General features: G+C 40.6%; 1 protein-coding gene across 8 annotated transcripts in view; it reads right to left on the bottom strand.

Annotated features, from left to right (window-relative positions):
- Positions 1-22,149, bottom strand: part of robo1 (roundabout guidance receptor 1) — a 665,579-nt gene that overhangs the window by 247,291 nt on the left and 396,139 nt on the right.

The following is a 22,149-nucleotide window of genomic DNA, read 5'->3' as shown; positions in this document are numbered from 1 at the left end:
GTCTTTATGGAAAAGGTATAAGTCTGTTTAAAGATACCTAGAGAACTGTGGTATATAAATATCTCCTGGTGCCTTTTTCTCTCTTTCCTAACCTAAAGCCCTTTTTTTTATCTCTCTTTCCCCTTCTTCTCCCCTCTCTATCCTTTTCTCCCTCTCTCCTTCTTTTCTTCTTTCTTACTCCCTACCTACTATTTAGGTAGAGCATAAGTTACGGTTTGCTGAATATGTATAGCCTGAAACTTACATTTGTACTGTTAAAACATGTGTAATGGCTACTGTTATGTTGTTTGTTTCCCTTTCTTAGGAAAAAATAAAAATTGTCAAATTTAAAAAAAAAAAAAAAAACAGACATGGAGGAGGACTGACTTCTGCTGTATTGATTTAGAAGTCAGAATTAAGGGATAGAAGGGAATTATAAATACATGGTAGCAGTGTCAGACTGGGACTGGGACCCCGGGGGCCCACCAGAAACCCTTAGAGGGGGCCCACTCTCCAAAATATTTTTCCTCCTTTCCTCACCCAACCTCTTTATTCTCCTAGTCTCTTTTATTTACATGCTAGCATCTATCCTTCCATCTATTTCTCCTCTTTGTTCCCATTCAGAAATAGGGAATGAGTATGAAACAGGCCAAGTGGGCAGGAGCAGCAGGGCCCACTGACACTTGGGCTCGGGAGTTTCCTGGTATCCTGGTGGGCCAGTCCCACACTGCATGGTAGGCATGCTGGGAAGTCACCGGCTACATAGTATCACCAATTTACAATGGCCATACAGGGGCAGATTTAAGCTGCTGATTCGGGGCTCCCAGACTGATTTGGCAGTTTACCTGCCTGTGTATGGGGCCGTCCGACAGGCCTCCATCACAAAAATCGGCTGATTGGGCAGGCTTGATTTGTCACATCAAGGACCACATTGGCTCATTAATGTGGTACTTGCTCTGACTTCTCCTATCGCCTTCATTGTAATGCGATTGTTAGTGATCATCTCCCACTCAAGGTGGGCATATCGGGGGGTGACTTCACCAAACGTGATAATCCTACTGTGTATGGCAACCTTTACTCTATGACAAGCACTGCGTTCTTACCTACAGAGTAGCTGTGGGGGTGGAGAGAAGCTACAAGAAGCTACTATCATATTCTCCCTCCCAGTTCAATCCCCCCAGATAACAAAACACCTTATTATTTATTAGCCTGAGAAGCAGGGAGGAATAAAGAGAAGGGCAAAGATCATTACAGAGAGATTATTATCTGTCTTGAAACTGCACAGTGTGGTCTTCACTACTCATTGCAGTCATACAAATGTCTGCTACCTGCTACAGATTGTTTCCTTCTGACTTGAATAGAATAAGATACAAATCACACTGAATTTGGGATAATTAATCAGACATGCAGCGGAGCACATTATTGGGCAAATTTGAGGGGCTCCTGAGGAGTTAGCTTGTAGGATAAATTAAACCTCTTTTAGAGGTTTGTGGGGTTGGGAATTGATGGGGTATGGGAAGTCCGGGGGTTATGATCAGAGGCAGAGAACCTCACAGAGTGGACATAGCAGCTCCCCTCCCTCCTGCCCTTTGGGATGAGCTGGAAAGTGATGGACGCAAGTAGGAGGGAGGCAATTACATTACCTGTTGGGGGTCTGCCCAGGGGTAGTCAGAAAACTCTGGCCATAAACAAACAGAAACCTGAAACATTGATGACCATGCATTTGTCTCATGTTGAACATAGATGTGTATTGTTTATACCTGTGCTGCCCTTTCTATTTGCCCTTGGAATGCAGTGCAGGGGTTCTAGTTTTGATTCCAGCCAGGGAATTATCTGCAAAGCTTTTAGATATATTCTGATATTTTGCAGGACTCAGAATAGTTACCCTTTAATTTTGACTCCACTAAATACAGCATGGTGCATCATACATAACCTGTGCACTGACAGTCAATATACAGCGGATATGTCATCTGGTGTCTCTGGTTAAATGAAGAGGGTTTAGGGTCAGAGCTTTTCACCTTGCCTTGAGTGCTGCGACCTCAGACCCCGGGCACATACTGCACATTTATTATAAAACGTCTGTTATTGGCCACGATGGGTCTTTGCTGTATCCATTGATTTATTTATTGTGATAGATTGCTTGTCAATAGTAAATCTGATATCCCAGCAAATGAAAGATTCAATTAAACCAATGTCTCTAAAACAGTGTATATTATTATTATTGCTGCTGCCCGGAACAAGGGTAACCCAGCCCAATAATAAAATAGGAGCAACATTTCAATTGGTCTTCATTTTTTATTTTGGATAATTTTTGAATTATTTGCTTTCCTCTTCTGACTCTCTTCAGCTTTCAAATGGGGGTCACTGACCCAGCAGCCAAGAAACTATTGCTTTGTGAGGCTACAATTTAATTTGCATTGTTATTTTATTACTTATCTTTCTATTCAGACCCACTTCTTTTAATATTTCAGTTTCTCATTCAAACCACTGCCTGGTTGCTAAGGTAATTTGCCCCCTAGCAACTATATAGCTACTAAAATTTGAGAGTTGCTGGATAATAATCTAGTTATTCAGGCTGTACCGCTTCTGACTGCTTATATATAATGCATCTATTTTGCCCCAAGAGGTTCCCAGTTGGATAGCATACAATATCAGCCCATGTATAGCCACCTCTAGTGGCATTTTCTCCACTGGTGTATTTTAGGTGGTAAAGAAGCTAGCAACTCCCCCCTCCCCACAAGTACTGATGGTCCTCACCTTAAAAACCACCAGTTTGGCACCCACAGCCATACTTCCCAAACAAGTGGATCTTTGGTCACTGATGTAGTGTGCCAAATAGGCATCACTTCATCAGTTGACCACCGGGTCAATGATTGGATCATAAATGGAGCCTACAGAGATGTCTGGCCTTAAATTGGCCAGATGTTGATCGGGCGGATTTGGTTTTCCCATCATATTGGGCACCACATTGGCCCATTGATGAGTCCTATTCCACTCTTTTGTCTACTTTGCCAAATCAGCAGATATTATAGTGTATAGCCACCTTTAGACCATAGCAGTGACAGCAGAATCCCTTTATCTACAAACCTGGGCAGCCACCAGTAAGTTTGTTTCTGTTGTAGCCCTTATGAGAAGCTCACACTGCATAAGAACATTCCCACATTATTAAGAGGCAGCTTAGCTCTTTGTGCTACTAATTCTAGCCAAACTTACTGTAACTCTTATGCCTTATGCCCCAGACAGTAGAATTTCTGGTTTTACTATGCAGTCTATTAGTTCTGAAAGAAATATTCATATTGTATTTGTGTTGTCTTCTTGCCCTTTATTGTCTCAGGATTATTGAAAGCAAATAAAGAGATTAGCCAAAGACTGAAACAGTATGAGTGCCGGGGATTCTGGTCTCTGGTATGTACTTGTATAGCCTATTAGCAAGCGTGTGTAGGGGTTCCCCTGGCTACTTTGCCTGTTCTTGTTCTCACCATGTTTAGATTATTCCTCTGTAACATATTAAGATGTAAGTGATCTTGTTCATACTGTGATCTTTGGAAGCATTGTCTATGGTTCAGGAGTTTGACCAAGCCTATACTCTTAAGCTGGATAGGGCCACATTGGCTCTTCACTTACCCACATTTGACTGACTTAACAGTTTATTGTTCTGTGTGTGGGTTTGAAACTATGGCTTTCTTGATATCTGCTTGTTGATCAGATCAGAGCTGAAAAATCATCCTGTTTGGCAAGGACCACATCCTGCATGAGTTTGCAGCAATTCATTTATAATAATGGGCCAGGATAAGCCCCCAGTAAGATTAGTAAAGGGGGCCATACACGGGACGATTTCAGCTGCCAATATCGGTCCTTTAGACCGATTCGGCACCAGTGACGGGCCTCCACGACCAACATCTGGCCTGAAATTGGCCAGCTCTTGATCGGGCGAGTTTGATTTTTCCATTGGATCAGGGACCCCATTGGCTCGTTGATGTGGTCCCTGATTCGACAGCGCCTATACCCGCCATTTTAATTCGATAGTTTGGCCCTAGGGCAATATCGTCCTAGCCCTATATCGCCCACCCGTAGGTAGGCATATAAGGAGAAGATCTGCTCGCTTGGTGACCTTGACACATTTGATGGCTCATACTTATAGGCTACATTCAGTCTGTCAAAGTACCTCAGTTTGCTACCCAGTATAATGCAGGCATCATTAATTATAAATCAGACTTTTTTTTACATTCACAGTTCTAAATTAAGTTCTAAATTCATAATTAGTTGGTATAATACTAGATAACCAGCTTGCAGATCTATAGCTTGCATATGGTTGAGACAGCAGGGACATTATGGTGGGAGAGTCATTAAAATTGTGCCTGTTTAAATGCAACACCCAGCATCGTGTAAAGACAGTTTTGAGGCAATGATAAATACCCTCCCAGCCCTATCCCCCATATATAATAACTCTCTTTCCCCAGGAGCAGTAACCTGTAGCAGCCAATAAGATGTTTGCTTTTAAACACTTGCCCAGTAAATTCTACCTGCTGATTGGTTGCTATGGGTTACTGCTCCTGGGCAAACATAGTGCTTTTTATTACATAATCCCCATTGGAAGTGCAAGGAGCATGAATTTAAGTACCTTTTAATTAATGTCATCAATACGTGCAACATTTATGTCCATTTTATTGCACTTGTGGTCGTAAATGAGGCTTCTGATATCTGACCCACGTGCAACACACCTTAGGGTTATATTCATAATAGGGTTTCTATTCAGTTTACTAAAGGTCAGTTTTTCATATACCTGTACATGCAGATGTTTATTCCATTATCTTATGTGTGCAGACACACTTATCAATGTATCCTGGTGCAAGCGTTGATGTGATGATAGAGACCTACAGTATCTCTCAGTTGATTGAAAGTCTTTGCTTCTGGTTGCAAAATAAATATGAATGGGGGGGGGGAGTACATGGGCATTTCTATGATAATGTATTGAGTGAGAGTAAACATTGGACCTTTGTTCAAACACATTCATACAAATTATGCTATGTATTTATGGGGGTTATGTAGAAGACACTTTGCTTTAACCTATTCCTATCAGCTTAGATTTAGTGAAGGTATTTAGGTTCACTTATGACCTCAAGTGCAGTGTATAAAGTGCAATTAAAGATTCACTGTACAGTTCACTGTACATATAATGCAGCTTCTCCCCCCGCCCCTGCAATTCCAGCATTGTTGTATCTGCAATCAGATTTGCTCTCAGTGCATTTGTGCCCTCTGAGCACGGTTGCGCTTACCCTTTTTTACAATTTGGTGTATATAAAACTGCTGGGGGGAGTGAGAATTGCATCATTTCTGGTGCTCAGTGTTAAAATAACCTGTTCATGTGATTTTATAGTTGTATATCAGCTGCACTTATTGACATAGTACTGACATAGTATGTAGGGGGTACCCCGGGATTACTGCCACCTTCAGAGTGGCAGTAGCTTTCCCCTGCAATTTAATGTGATTCTTCAGAACAGATGGGGCAGGTACAATGGTGATTGATGCTCAAGTGCAAGAGAAGTGTATAGACAGAACTTTGCATCCATTCTTTTGTAACCAGGCCCAGACTGTAGATTTTGGCAAATGCCAGAGGTACTGATGTAGATGCCATAGACAGTCACTATTTATTGGGCTGGTGGGGGCTGTTTGGGTCTCTATGTACAGGAATGGGACCCGTTATCCAGAATTCTCGGGACCTAGGGTATTCCGGATAAGGGGACTTTCCCTAAATCGGATCTCCTACCTTAAATCTACTTAAATCTATTTAAACAGTTATTAAACCCAATAGACTTGTTTTGGCTCCAATAAGGATTAATTATATCTTAGTTGGGATCAAGTACAGGTACTGTTTTATTATTACAGAGAAAAGGGAATCATTTAACCATTAAATAAACCCAATAGGGCTGTTCTGCCCCAATAAGGGGTAATTATATCTTAGTTGGGATCAAGTACAGGTACTGTTTTATTATTACAGAGAAAAGGGAATCATTATTAAAAATGTGAATTATTTGATTATAATGGAGTCTATGGGAGACGGGCTTTCTGTAATTTGGGACTTCTGGATAATGGGTTTTCGGATAAAGGGTCCCATACCTGTACTTGAAATGCCAGGGCCTATTTTAAATCTCAGTCCAGGCCTGTCTGTGACTGCAGTTATGTCAATGTTTGTGTATAAGCCCTTATATAATGAAAATAAGCATCAGGACAACACAGAGTTGTCCAGCTTCTTCCATATGTATAGTTAGTCACTATATAACTATAACAACAACTATAATAAAATGAGGGTCATCCAGTGAGAATGTTGAAGCTCTAGAGCATACATGTCAAACACAAGGCCCGCGGGCCAAATCCAGCCCGCCAGGCCTTGCAATGTGGCCCGCACCGCGCTGTCATCACTGCACGCACGCGCAAAAACATACCTTCTTCGTCAGCGCCAGCGGCTCCTTCTCTCTTATGCCGCGGCAACAGGCCCTTTTATAAGGTTGCGCCCGTGCGTATGACGTCACACGTCAGCGACGAGGCGCAACCTTATAGTAGTGCCTGTTGCCGCGGCATAAGAGAGAAGGAGCCGCCGACATCACTGGTCTGTTGGGGGTACTTTCTGTGGGGGCTCTGTGTGTGCGGGCTGGCTACTGTCTATGGGGGGTACTGTGTATGATGAGGCAATTGGGGGTACTTATTTTTGGGGGCACTGTTTATGGGGGCAATTGGGGGTACTTTGTATGGGGGCACTGTGTGTGGGGCTACTGTCTATGGGGGGTACTGTGTATGAGGCAATTGGAGGCACTGTGTGTGGGGGCTACTGTCTATGGGGGGTACTGTGTAAGAGGCAATTGGGGGCACTTTGTGTGGGGGCTACTGTCTATGGAGGGTACTGTTTATGGGGGCAATTGGGGGTACTTTCTATGGGGGCAATTGGGGGCACTGTGTGTGGGGGCTACTGTCTATGGAGGGGTACTGTGTATGAGGCAATTGGGGGCACTGTGTGTGGGGGCTACTGTCTATGGGGGGGTACTGTGTATGATGAGGCAATTGGGGGTACTTATTTTTGGGGGCACTGTTTATGGGGGCAATTGGGGGTACTTTGTATGGGGGTTCAGTAAACCATTCGGCCCGCGATTTAGGCTGGATTTTAGATTTTGGCCCCTTCTCTGATTGAGTTCGACACCCCTGCTCTAGAGCAGTCTGGGGGCCATAAACATCTCTTGGAGGGCCACATCCACTGCACTGACTTCCAGTTGGACACAATGCTATATTAGGCTAGGGATGCACCAAATCCACAAGTTTGGGATTCTAATACTGATAGAAGGGTTAATAGAAGGGTTAAAAGGAACCGTGCGGTGAAAACATTTTCAACTTCTGTGTTATGTGACAAAAAGTCACATAATTTTAAAGATTCAATTCAGCCAGGGCCATGGATTTGGCCAGATCCGAATCCTGCTGAAAAAGGTTGAATCTTGGCCGGAGCCGATGTTATTACAATATTCATTTCGTTTCTTGCCATCTTGGAGTCCGGAAGGAATTTTTTCCCCTCTGCGGCAAATTAGAGAGGCTTCAGATGGGTTTTTTGCCTTCCTCTGGATCAACTAGCAGTTAGGCAGGTTATATATAGGCATTATGGTTGAACATAACCCAAGTTACTATGTTTCTATGTTACTCCCTAAAACTCAATGCAGAGCCTTTTCTGTGATGCACCTATCACTTCATTTATGAGCTTTTCAGCTACATATCGGCACATATTGGCCAGGCACTTCACAGGCCCTTAGGTAGCAGTAAAATCACAGCAGCTTTATTTCACATTTAAAATCCTGTTGTACATAAGTACCAACATTCCCATTGTAAAAGCAGTTACATTTAAGTTTATGGCCTAGATTTGCCTGAACATGCTTGGTCTGCCCATACTCTTCCCCATTGACTGTACAATAAAGAAAGAAGAGTTGGGAGGTATTTTTCCTTTCATTGTTGTGATCAGTGTAACTCAGATGATATCTCCAGGTATGTAAAGTATGTCAAAATGACATTTAATAACAGTGTTAACTGTGGGGCTTGTGTCAAGATCTCGCTTCATGTTAACAGTCAATGATAAGAGAAGCTAAAGAAAGAATGGCAAGAAAGACCCCCACGCTGATCCTGTGACAGATTGTCTTTGTGCCGGGCTTACCATAGACAACTATTCCCAACGCGTACCTCATAAATTTGGTCTGCCAATCAGGCCTCAGCTTCTCTAAGAAAGGTCTTGTATTGTTGACACTGCTGTATCAATCCACTTTTATTATCAGAGGTTCCATATGGTACTTAACCTCTCTGAGGGCCTGTTACATTTACTCTTCATTGTGTTCTTGTTTCACTTGCTTGCCTTGGACTTAGCAATGCTAAATAAAATTGTACGAGAAATGGCAAAATCTGATCATTAATGCTCGGATTTGGTCATGCCAGTAGGCTGATTTTGGCTATACTGCCAAGCCATCTGTCCAAGCAGCCAATGCCCCTTGGAGCATCAGCAGATGGAGCCATAACTCTTCCTCTTACATCCACTTGTTCGGCCTGTGAGCTTGATTTAACAGATAATGCTATTTGACCATCCCAATGGAAGTTGCACAATATCCTTCAGTTTGTGCAGTGGTCACATGCTTATGCAACCTTAAAGTGGATTGGTGTCTTGTTTGCTAGTACTTTTGGGTCTTCTCTGTGGTTAAGAACCGATTTATGACTATAATTTTAGCCACTAATACCTAAGTGACACCTGGTACCGAGAGCAACCATTTGAATCCAGTTTCCATATTTTATGAACACAATACAAACATGACATTAAAAAGAAGAGGAAATTTGGATAATGTCGTCTCTCAAAACAATAAAATCGGTTTATTGTCAGAGACAATCAAGATTCTGGGTTATAGCAATACTCACACACAGCTTCTATAAGATAGTAATACCCTGAGGACAGAGAGGATGCACACTGGTTTGTCACAACTTCTCCTGAGTCTGGGCAGGGTCAGTGCACCTGGTCAGCTTGGCCACCCTTTGGAACAGTCAGATTGGATACCACACTCCTCAGGTTGACTACCTCTAGCCTTCAGGGTCCTACTACCTGCTTCCTATATCTTAACCGTGGCCCTACACTAAGGAAGTGTAGGAAGGGTACTCCCACAGCTACTTTTCTTGGTGGAGCCAAACTGCTCTTGCTTCCTTCCCTTTCTATCTTACTTTCCTAGAGAGTGCTCTTACAAGAGTAACTATCTAACTGGTCCTCATTCACAGGGTCCCTGTCCCCAACTTCTCTAGAGTAGATGCAGACTCTAGGGTAAAAGCTTTACTGGGGCCCTGTTGATCCCAGGCTCAGTGGAACTTCTACCTGGGTCAGTAGATGAAGCCAATGAGGAAGCCCCACCCCCCTGCTAAGCACTATATCAGAGTGCCAAGGGCATGGTCTCCCTTTTAACCAATAAGACACATATGCAAAACTATAAACTGATACATGGGTCTTTGCCCAGTAACAGCATAGACTAGGAAGTTGTAGGGTTTAAAGCCAGAGGGGTCAGTTAACCCTATGGGTCCCTACACCAGTTTTTATGATTCTTTAATAGGTAATTTAATATTGAATCTGTTATTATTCATTCTGGGGGTATAGTTTTCCTTTAAAGTTTAAATCTGAGAGCTGTCAAACACAAAATAAAAAAATGAAGCCCAAATGTCTAAACCAGGCCTTGAAATAAATAGCTGTACTGTACATTCTATATACAATGTAGGTATATTTGCATTTCACCACACTACTTGCAAGCTGGCGATTGTATTTTCTTGTATTCGTGTTACATATATTTATACATGAGGCTGAGAATGAATGATATCCTGCTAGAGAGCCAAGTGAATAACTATGCGCCGCAGCTAAGTGACCTGGCATGTAGCCCTCGTAGTGCTGTACGTTATAGAGAGCTGAACTCATTGTCCTGACTTGACAATACAATCATATTCCTTAGCAAATCTCATTCAGTTCATAGAGAGCTGCCAAAGTCTGTAGCGCGCGCTATATGTCACTGCTGTTTGTCCAGGAGATTGCATACAGCGCCTCTGCTGCGTGAGCGGCCTACACATCGCTGGGGCTGACATGCAAACAAAGAGCAACTCTCCTGGGTTTTTAAAATATTAATTCTTATTCCATGTAAGAAATATAGAAGGCAGCCCTTTTAACATCGATGCCGGCTTTTGATATTTTCCTTTGTGTCCCTGTGTGCAAAGAATATACATTATTTTTTTTTTTTTTTACAGAATACTTAAAGCCGGCGGTTGAAGCGTTGAAGGGCTTTCTATTTTACTTCCTAGGGAAATGTCAGAAATAAATCTGAAATGATAAATTACATGCACTGAAATCATTTTGTATGCAACTGGGTTTTAAATAAGGAACATGTGGCATTACTTACATTATGGTGAATGGGAAGGGGGGGCAGTTTATCACTTATGCAGAAAAGCCACTGTCCCAAAGAGCATTAATATGACTCTGCCTTCGCTCCCTTTGTTATCATACTGTGCCAATGATGTTAGGAGTAACTATATAATTTATACTATTACATGTCAGAAATGAAATAATGAAATCCCTTTCCTCAAGCACAGCAGTTCTGCTGTGAATGAATTTCATACTGAATCATGGACCCAGAGATGCAGTTGTGGTTGCACAAAAATTGCACCCATTGACTACTCCATTTGCATTTATGGATGCTACTTGCCCTTCCCTATGGTTGTGCTTGGCACCAGTGTATCTATCCCACCTCCTGCTCTGAATCATGGGCAAATGCGCCATTTGATGCGAAGGGAGCCCTGAACGTGCCACCACATTATTTTCATTTTGATGCCAAGTGTCATAAATGTTGCCATGATGACAGTGTTTAGCGAAATTGTGTTAATTCATGCCAAAACACCAGGGCTGGAACTAGGTGTAGGCAAAAGAGGCACGTGCCTAAGGTGTAAAGATGGGGGTTGGCATTGGGCAATATCTTTACTGTTTGCCTACCCTTCTGCACTTCCTTATCACCCTGGCCGCTCCTACCCTGACCCATTTGTCACTGCTCCATATCCTCCCCTGACCCACCCTATGGTAGAAGGGAGGGGTGACGAGCAGTGCAGGTTCCCTCCTACCACAGGGTGGGCCAGGGGAGGATAGGAAGCAGTGACAAATGGGAATTAAGACAGGAAGCCTTGGGCACAGGCAGCCCCAGGCCCAGCTCTACAGAACACAAGCCCCATTGCCCATATTTTCATCATATTGATTGCAATTTCAACCATATGCAACTCATAAATAAACCCTATAGATTCCTGACCAACAAGCTAGAAGTGCAGCTGTCCATTTAAAAGCTAGATTTATACCCATAAATACATGTTTTGCATAAATCATCGGGCTTTCCAGTGCCTATTAGAATTGATCTGCAATAAAATAGCTGCTGACATAACGTTCAGTTAAATTAAAAAATAAAAAGGAAACAACCTTAAATCACAAACTAATTCAAACCCAAGCACCATAAATGCCTCTGTAGCCTTGCTCTACAGTCTATAGCCTCTGCTCCGTTTTGGTGCCTGGGCATTCTATTTGTTCTTTCAGAACTGACCTGACTAAGCCTGACTAAGCCTTCTTGCCTTCTTGCTGAACAATACAGCCGAGCAGAATGTTAATGCTTCTCTCATCAGTTATGTTACAGAACGTGTTGTTCCTTTAACAAATGCAAGGGTTGCCAACTATCAGGATTTCTTTATTAACTGAAAACTGTATAATTATGTATGTATTATCCCTGGTCCCTTGGTTCAACGTTTCATCTGGCAAGCGACTGCTTTGTACTCCATGAACGTAATTAGATTGTCTTTGCTCTAGGGCCAGAGCATACCTAAGTAAGTGCCTGCAGTTTTATGTAGAGAGTACCAAACCCATTCTAGGCAGCAGGAAACACCCAAGATCACTATGGGCAGAGTAATGGTACAGACCGTGGCTGCACATTATAACTGATGGTTGTATTCTCACCCATCAGCCATGCCAGTAGCCAATAGAGACTATTTTTTGGGCCCTGGGCCTTGACCTCATACCTCCCTATCCTCCTTATTAACACTAAGGGAGACATATATTAATGCACGAACACTCTGAGCTTATTTTGCGCGACAATTTCGTACCTTGCGCGACAATTTCGGACCTTGCGACAAAATTGTATTGTCTCGCCGAGTACGAAAGTTTCGGATTCATTCAAGCTTCGGTATTGTGACTTTCCTTGGGCCGGGTTGGAGCTGCAGAGTGCCATTGAGCCCTATGGGAGACTTTCCTTGGGCCGGGTTGGAGCTGCAGAGTGCCATTGAGCCCTATGGGAGACTTTCCTTGGGCCGGGTTGGAGCTGCAGAGTGCCATTGAGCCCTATGGGAGACTTTCCTTGGGCCGGGTTGGAGCTGCAGAGTGCCATTGAGCCCTATGGGAGACTTTCCTTGGGCCAGGTTGGAGCTGCAGAGTGCCATTGAGCCCTATGGGAGACTTTCCTTGGGCCGGGTTGGAGCTGCAGAGTGCCATTGAGTCCTATGGGAGACTTTCCTTGGGCCAGGTTGGAGCTGCAGAGTGCCACTGAGCCCTATGGGAGACTTTCCTTGGGCCAGGTTGGAGCTGCAGAGTGCCATTGAGCCCTATGGGAGGGTTTCCTTGGGCCAGGTTGGAGCTGCAGAGTGCCATTGAGCCCTATGGGAGACTTTCCTTGGGCCAGGTTGGAGCTGCAGAGTGCCATTGAGCCCTATGGGAGACTTTCCTTGGGCCAGGTTGGAGCTGCAGAGTGCCATTGAGCCCTATGGGAGACATTCCTTGGGCCAGGTTGGAGCTGCAGAGTGCCATTGAGCCCTATGGGAGGCTTCCAAAATCATGCACTGAAGGTTCAAAGTCAGAAAGGTTTCCCCGCTGTTTACAATCGTTCGGTACAAAAAGGTCTGCTCTAAACACCCTGTCTAATAATTACATCATTAGACAGGGTGTTTAGAGCAGACCTGGGCAGCTGCAATTGTGGGAGGCATTTTTCCATAAATTCATGGGTGCAAAGGTTATGGAAGAGGCTGGCCATCAGCCAAACAGGTAAGAAGGGGTACTACAGAAGCCAACAACAGAGCTTCTCACAGATATTGCAGAGCCCCTTTGTATATGCTGGGATAGCTCTGCAAGATGTATTTTTTTTTTTTTTTTTTAAATGGTAAATGTATTTTTATGAAAAACAGCACATGCCCTTTAACTTAAGGCTTCTCCATGCAGCAGCTGTGTAAACAACAGAAACTCCAAGTCTTTCAGAGGATCCGTAGTCTGACAGTGACTTTGGCTCCTAAATGCATCTTAGTTCACAAAAATAAAACATTATATATAATAACATTTTTATTATTCATTTACAGAAAGACAATAGATGGAAATTATCTTCACAGTGGAAGCAGAAGAAAGGTAAATACAATGTACAGGGTAAATATGGGGCAAAGCGACTATAGCTTTCATACACTAGAACTCTTGATTAGTGATGAGCGAATATTTTTTGCCAGGCATGGATTTGCAGCGAATTTCCGCATTTCGCCATTGGCGAATTGTTTTGGAAAACAGGTGAAAATTCACCACTGAAAAATTCGCCAGACGTAAAAAATGGTATTGCGTGTAAAATTGGGCGCGGTTGTGTCAAAAAAGGGTGCGGTCACGTCAAATATGGGTGTGGTCACATCAAGAAAGGCTGCAGTCGCGTCAAAAAAAAGTGCAGGCGACAAAAAAAAGATTTGGGCGACAAAAAAGATGTGGACGACAAATGCTTTTCGCTAATTTTTTGCCGTTTCGTGAATTTTCTTGCTGTTTCACAAATTTTATGGCAAAGCGAAACAGGACAGATTCACTCATCACTACTCTTGATATGGTTTTAGCTAATAGTTTTGGGACATTTTATATTTCATGTTCCTCTCTGAGGTACAGGTATGGAATCTGTTATCCAGAAACCCATTATCCAGAATAACGGGATTACAGGAAGGCCATCTCCCAAAGACTGCATTAAAAGCAAATAATTCTAATTTTTAAAAATGATTTTCTTTTTTCTCTGTAAACACCCCTTATTTGGAAAACCTCTGTTCCTGAGCATTCCGGATAACAGGTTCCATACCTGTATAGCATTTGGTCAGGGCCCCCTCAACAAAAAAGTTATTGGTTATTTTTGCCTAACAGAACCAGAACTGTTCTTCCATTATTTTGACAAAATGACCTTTTCTAAACAAGAAAGCAAACAGAATATTATCATGATTTTTTTCCGTTCCTTCCATAGAGCGCAGTGCGGCTCATAATTGGAGAGTATTTTTACTTCTAACAAGGGCAAGCCTGTTTACATGAACATTGTAGTGTGATGTCCCTGCCGCTGTGGTGTTTACTTTAATATCAGCAGCTTTATGCCAAGTATCAGAGAAAATGTTGCATGAACTCTACGTCCAGCTGTTAAAATAGAAAAGGTCACATTTTTTCATGCAGTTTTCAGAATTGAGTTTAGATGTGTTTGTTTTCCTAATCCGGGGTATAACTGGGATTGCCTATCAATGGCTTTCATAAAAATACTACAATACACAAGTAGGTTTTAAATACCCTGACATAATGATGTTAAATCTGACCAAGCGTGGTCTGTGCGGGGTATAATGCAGGCCATAATACAATAATGTTGGGGGTTTAAACTTCAATTAAATTGATTTAGTAGAGCAAACAGCGAGCGGCCTAGATAAGGAAATGTTTACTTAGAATAATAGAAATTGAAACGATGATGTTCTGCTGAAGGAATTATTGAGTTTAAAAATCACATTTTTATTCAAATATCCATCCATATTAAAAGCATACAGACCCCACAAAATGCCAGTCTGTATGCTTTTATATATTTGAATAAAAATGTGATTTTTTTTTTCACCAAAATTCTGAGTTGAGTTTGGGATATTTTTTTGATATGGTTTCTTGATTTGCCCTTTAATCTGGGGGCTATATCCCATTAACTCTGTTAATGATTGGCTTTTGACTGGCTATTTAGGACCCTTATTATTAATAAACTGTGAATTATTGAGACCTACCCAAATTCACTGTAGCCACAGGTTTCAGGCACCAAAATAACATTGCTCTCTTTATGGGACAATATAACAGAAAACATAAATAAAGATAAAGATAAAGGGCTAAATTTAATACAGGTATAGGACCCGTTATCCAGAATGCTCGGGACCAAGGGTATTCCAGATAAGGGGTCTTTCCGTAATTTGGATCTCCATACCTTAAGTCTACTAAAAAATCAATAAAGCATTAATTAAACCCAATTGGATGTTATGCATCCAATAAGGATTATTTATATCTTAATTGGGATCAATTACAAGGAACTGCTTTATTTCTACAGAGAAAAGGAAACAAGTTTTAAAATTCTGAATTATTTGATTAAAATGGAGTCTATGGAGAACAGGCTTTCTGTAATTCAGAGCTTTCTGGATAATGGGTTTCCAGATAAGGGATCCCATACCTGTATAATAAGAAAATTGTATCTTCTGATTCAGTTCTGAATTTTTCTCAAAAGGCCAGATATAGGGCCGGATTCAGTTCAATATGGAAGACTCATAATTCAGTTCCAGATTTTCCCATAGACTTCAGTAAAGTTTAACATTATAAAGAAAGTGTTCTTATTGAACAGTATTTAGACCCTAAATTGATGAAAACTTTTCTCCTGATTCGATTCCAAATTTCCCTGTAGACTTTTATTAGGTTTTCACGCAATAAAATAGGTTTTTCTTATGGAACTGAATTCTGAAATTTTGGATTTTCCTGTAGACTTTAATGACACTTTCACATTATTTCACAACACCTCATTCCTTCTGAGGTTCTTCCAACCCTAGTTCACGCCTTCATCTCATCACGACTGGACTATTGCAATGCCCTCTATTAGCAGGCCTTCCAAATAAAGACCTACACCGCCTGCAGCTAGTACAGAATGCTGCCGCAAGATTGCTAACAAGCCAACCCGCCATTGCCACATAACACCAATCCTTCGCTCACTGCACTGGCTACCCATAAAATAGACAATCCTTTTCAAAATTGGCATGCTGACATTCAAATCCCTACATGGCCTAGGCCTGGATACCTGAAGGACTTGCTGCAACTACGTCACACCTCCCACAATCTTAGATCAAATGGATCCAATAATCTGACCACCCCCAGAGTTCAACTGAAAACCTTTGGATCCAGAGCTTTCTGTCATGCTGCCCCTACCCTGTGGAACGCCTTGCCAAATGGGATCAAGACAGCTCCAACCTTGGACACGTTTAAATCAAAACTGAAAAGCCACCTGTTTAGCCTGGCATTTATGGCCACATAACTTATCTGAGACAAGCTTATGCGCTTTGGGTCCCACGGGAGAAAAGCGCTTTACAAATGTTTGTTGTTGTTGTTATTATAAACCATGAGAAGTTTTTCTTATCATATTGAATCTGGCCCTTTGTATTTGTGCCTGAAAGCAATGCACAATGTTCATTTTGACAGAATTGTTGTAAAAAAACCATTTACAGTCAATTTTTTGTTTTGTTTTTATAGGGACGTGTCTTACAGGCGGATTACCAATGGTTGTGGTTGTACTATTTTTTCCCCAATTCATACTTTTGGGCTAAATCTAGCGATGAGCGAATCTGTCCCATATTGCTTAGCCAAAAATTTTTTTCAAAGACTCGCAAAACAGAGAAAATGTTGAACATTCCAATTTTTCCCACAGACGACAATTTTTTTTTGCTGCGGGTGACAATTTTTTTTGACACGAGTGAAAATGTTTTGACACGCCGCAAATCCGTGGCAAAATCCACCAATGAATCCGTGCGAATCCATGCCTGGCAAATTATTTTGTACTACAGAGACCTTATCCGCACACCCTAGCACTCCAAAATTATATGCCCGGTGCACACTGCTGGAGGGATCGGCACCCTCCAAAACCAGTACAACCACAAAAAAAGCAAATGTAGCCCTGAGTGCCATTTGCTTTTTTTGTGGTTGTACTGGCAAATTATTTTGCCCATCACTAGTTAAACATTTTCCACAATTTATCAGACCAAATTTGATAACTCGGCGCCCTGAGGCCACTCCCTTTTTTGCAGAAACATTGGGATATGAAAACTAAAGAAGTAAAAAAACAACTTCACATAATTTTAAAATTAGAAAGTCAATCTGATTGTATGAAACTGTAATTTGTGGATAATATCTATAATATCGATAGGAAGTGCATGATACTGAAATGTAAATATTTATAAAAGCTTTTATTTCTAGATGATAATATTGTTTTTTTATAATAATATATAAATAAATTGTCATACTGTATTACATTTTTCATAAAATCAGATATATATATACATACATGGAAAGCACTCAAAAGCCCCAATAGAAAAACAACACATATATTCAAATACAAATATCCCCCTTTCTGGAAATGGTGCACGTATTCCATAAATACAGACTAACGGAACATTCCATGGAATTGCTTTTAGACCATTTTCATTCGCTGCTGTTACTGGTCATTTAATGTGAAAGCTATTTTGTTGACCATCTATCTTGGTTCAAGAAGAACCCAATAAAGGAATAGATGTGACCTCTTTAACACCTTTCCAGGCAGGATGAATTTATGAATACCTAATAGCAGCCCAGCTTTAAAAAAAATGTAAAATTTATACCGAGTTCAGAAAAATCAAAGGAGGAGAAAATGTATTTCTAATAATTTTTCCAATTTTCAGGCTTTCTGGGCTTTAACCCTGCCGCCTAGAGATATCAGGAGATGCTTTGCACTTCATTTTCCATACGATTACCCACAGAGTAGCTCCATACTTCAAATTTAATGAAGAGATATTTTAGCTATCACATCTGCAGCGGGCAATTTATATCCCTGAGCAGGTCATTCTTAAAATCAATAAGGGCTTCGGGATATAAACAAATTGAGTACTTAGAATAAATCATTAAATGATCCAAAACACTAACATATTTGTGATTTATCAGAGGATACATCTTTATCCTAAAAAGTGCCATCATTTCTAGTTCATTTCTACGGCAATGACTGTTTGATGGTACATTACGGAATGAAGTAGGGCTTCTGTTCAAGTGACTTGGATTCAATATTTCTGGGTAAGCAATATTTATCAAACCCTGATTCCCTAGGACTATAATGTTCTAAACCTTCAGGTTACTTAATAGATTTAGAATGTGAAACAGCTATTAATGGGAAATGAGTAGTGATGAGCGAATTTTTTCAGTAGGCATGGATTCACAGCGAATTGTTTTGCGAAACTTCCTCGAAAATTTGCAGTGGAAAAATTTGTTGCACGGAATTGTTTTTGTCACATATCATAAGGCGCAGTCATGTCAAATTAGGCACGGTCACATCAAGATAGGTGCAGTCGTGTCAAAATGTGTGCGTGGTCCCGTAAAAAAACGCTGGCAACAAAAAAATCGACGCGGGTGACAAAAATAGATGCGGGCGACAAAAATAGACACAGGCGACAATGGACGCAGGTGACAAAAATAGATGTGGGCGACAAAAATAGACGCAGGTGACAATAGACGCGGGCGACAAAAAAATCCCGCAAATTTTTCACTGTTTCGTGAATTTTCTTGCCTTTTCTTTACGTTTTCTGGTGAAGCGAAACGGGACAGATTCACTCATCACTAGAAATGAGATTCCAATTTAAAGTTGTTGTCATTGGTGTTTCAAATAAGTTTCATCATGAATAAAATGTGACTTTTCCATCTAAAATGGCCAATTCTGCAGAATTCCATGAGCTGAATTCATTTCATTATTTTCGAGTAAATTGGAACGCTCATGATGACCTCATCATCATCATCATCATTTATTGATATGCAACCAGCAATTCCAAAATCTATGATGTACAAGGGTGCCCGACCTTCTGCTTCCATTTTTTTCTGATCTCAGTGAAACTTCTATTCCTAATTTTTTTTCTTTTTTTTTTGAATTAAAGATGATTTTGAGAGTTTATTTAGGGCTACTCCTTCCATTTTTAAACAAAGCCATGGATTTATTTTATAAAGGGTGTAGCCTGCCTTTAGAGCTTGTGGTTTCCTGGCTGTAACGAGTAGAAAATCCCACATTTTTCTTGTTGTATGTAACAAAACCTGCAATTCCACAGAAAGAGGCGCACCACCAAGGCAAATGGAAGGCTTTCGTTGCAGATCATATGTCACATGCTGTCTAAGAGGCACAGCCCTTTGATTTCATCCTACATTTACGGACCTAAAGAAAGCCGCAGGTTTTGTGTAGATGCATTCTTGGCATTGCACACTTTCCATGTCAGCTTGATGTGCTAGCCGGCATTATAGTTTTTAATGTATGAAGCTCATTTTGCTACCGATCTGGGAAAGATTATGGGTGTCACTATCATTATTAATCATATGAAATGGAGAGTTTGTATAGTAAATTGCAGTATCCTCTCCAAATGTTTAAGGTCAATTTTATGTGCTGTTGTTTTACCATTATGTGCTTTATATATATCAGGTTCACTTTGTATTCTAAACAGGATGTACTAATAAGTCAGTGTGGGGGGATGATTATTTATGGGATCTGTGTTTTCCCTGGTAATCACTATGTGGGTTTGTGGTGTAATTTATCAAATTGTCTCACTATTCTCTAGTGTCAAATTATTTGGTAGGTTTCAAAATGGGGCAGTTTTTATTTGTTTACTGCTGGCAATCTTTAAAGCAGATACACACCTTTTATTTGGTAAGGGTATAGGACCTATTATCCAGAATGCTTGGGGCATTTTGGATAAGGGATCTTTCCATAATTTGGATCTCCATGCCTTAAGTCTACTAAAAAATAATTTAACCATTAATTAAACCCAATAGGGCTGTTCTGCCCCCAATAAGGGGTAATTAATAGTTGGGATCAAGTACATGTACTGTTTTATTATTACAGAGAAAAGGGAATCATTTAACCATTAAATAAACCCAATAGGGCTGTTCTGCCCCCAATAAGGGGTAATTATATCTTAGTTGGGATCAAGTACAGGTACTGTTTTATTATTACAGAGAAAAGGGAATCATTTAACCATTAAATAAACCCAATAGGGCTGTTCTGCCCCCAATAAGGGGTAATTAATAGTTGGGATCAAGTACATGTACTGTTTTATTATTACAGAGAAAAGGGAATCATTTAACCATTAAATAAACCCAATAGGGCTGTTCTGCCCCCAATAAGGGGTAATTATATCTTAGTTGGGATCAAGTACAGGTACTGTTTTATTATTACAGAGAAAAAGGAAATTATTTTTAAAAATTAGAATTATTTTCTTATAATGGAGTCTATGGGAGATGGTGTTTCCATAATTGGTAACTTTCTGGATAATGGGTTTCCAGATAAGGGGTCCCATACCTGTATGGTTGTTCAACAACCAATATTTAGGTATTTATCATCACATGGTGGCTAATTTGACTTGACACCACCCCCCCAACACAATTCTTATTGTTTCTCAATTACAATGTTTTTCTGCGATTTCTAAAACCCACAACAGAAAAATCATGATAATAAAAAAAAAAATGCAATTTCAATTTTTCAACATGATTTACTTAAATGGTGGTAAAAAATTAAAATGAATAAACCAGTCCTATGGTTTCAGATCTCATGATATGTTTCTTCTCCCTCCATCCATTGGTCATTTTATGCTGAAGTTTGGTAGGTGATAGCTACGTCCTATTGGTTTCTTGGGATAGTGATAGGGACAAAGCGAGGATACAAGTAGGACAAGGCAAAGCATTTACAGGCTTTCATTTCACCTACAGAAAAAGGTGGAAATTTTCTGAAAAATATATTTATCATTTCACCTTGTTTTGCTAAAGTCTATAAAATAGTAGAGACCTAATTTTGGGTCTTTCTTTCCACTGAATCAATTGTTATCTATAAAAGAACCATTTAGAGGCAATTTCCTATGAAACAACTAAACACAAAACAGGGACTTTTGAAAGGCTCAATTTTACATTCTGGAAGAAATTTTATGGAACATATTTTTTTTAAATTCTAAGAACCAAATGTTCCAGCAAAATGAATTGTGAGGAGTTTGTTCACATTCCTCCTCAACACCCAAATCAAAAGGCTGGATTTACTGCTGCGGACGTTCTTTCAGAATTAAGTACAATCTGTTTAGAACATTGTCTCTTTCCTTAAGAGAAAAAATGCAATGCATTTTGGACAATTATATAATTAAAGAGGAGGAGAATTCTACTAGAGCAGTGCTCTTCAACTGATTACATGTAGCGGCCAACTATTACTTATGCAGCATGTTCAAGGGCCATATTATATAAAAATGATGTTGTACAATGAAGTCTATGGAGTTCTTAAGTAGACTGGGGGGACGAATTGTACCTGGGGCCTCTAGTTTAACAGCCCTGAACTGAAGAATGGAAAACACCAGACTGCTAGTTAATGCACCCAAGCAAATTAGGAACCCAAGAGTTTGGAATATCTGGTATCAGTGATATAGTAACAGTCATTGACTGTAGTTTAGATTTTAGGATTTAAACATTTATGTATTCTCTTATTTGACACAACAAATAATTTGTTATGGACTGTCGCAATCCTGGTAGACTATGACCATATGCAACAATATGTATTTCACAGTTAATCAAAGTTGAGGACAATAACTCACCAAATGTAGAGCAGTCCAGGTGCACTAGACCCTCAGCCAGGGGAGCAAAATGAGTGTATATACAGTAAGTAAAAGAGGGAATAAGCATTCAAACAACCACAAAGGCCACCAAAAGAGTGTATTAAAACAAAAATCTTTATTAAACATCCAAATTGCCTTATGCTTTTCATGTTCCAGAGCACGTAGTCAAACTACAGACTATGACCTGGACCACACAAAGGATGTGATTGGGGCGTTTCTCATCAAGCTTATCTGCTAATGAGAGAGCAAAGGCCTCAGAACTGAAGTATTTTTTAAGCTGCAACCAGGAAGGAGAAATGCCAGGACTCATGTCCACAGAATGTAAGGAAGCCCTAAGCTTATGATCCATGCAGTCTTTTAGTCATCTACAGAGTTGGCCTATGTTTGGCAATATAGTTATGAAGACCAGTGTGCTTTAGCAACCCTATTTTGTGTTTCTCCTAACATTTAAGGTGCTCATACACC

This window comes from Xenopus tropicalis, chromosome 2 (assembly GCF_000004195.4).
Source record: "Xenopus tropicalis strain Nigerian chromosome 2, UCB_Xtro_10.0, whole genome shotgun sequence".
NCBI lineage: Eukaryota > Metazoa > Chordata > Amphibia > Anura > Pipidae > Xenopus > Xenopus tropicalis.
Note: the sequence above shows the minus strand (reverse complement) of the source record. Positions and strands in the feature narration are given on the sequence as shown.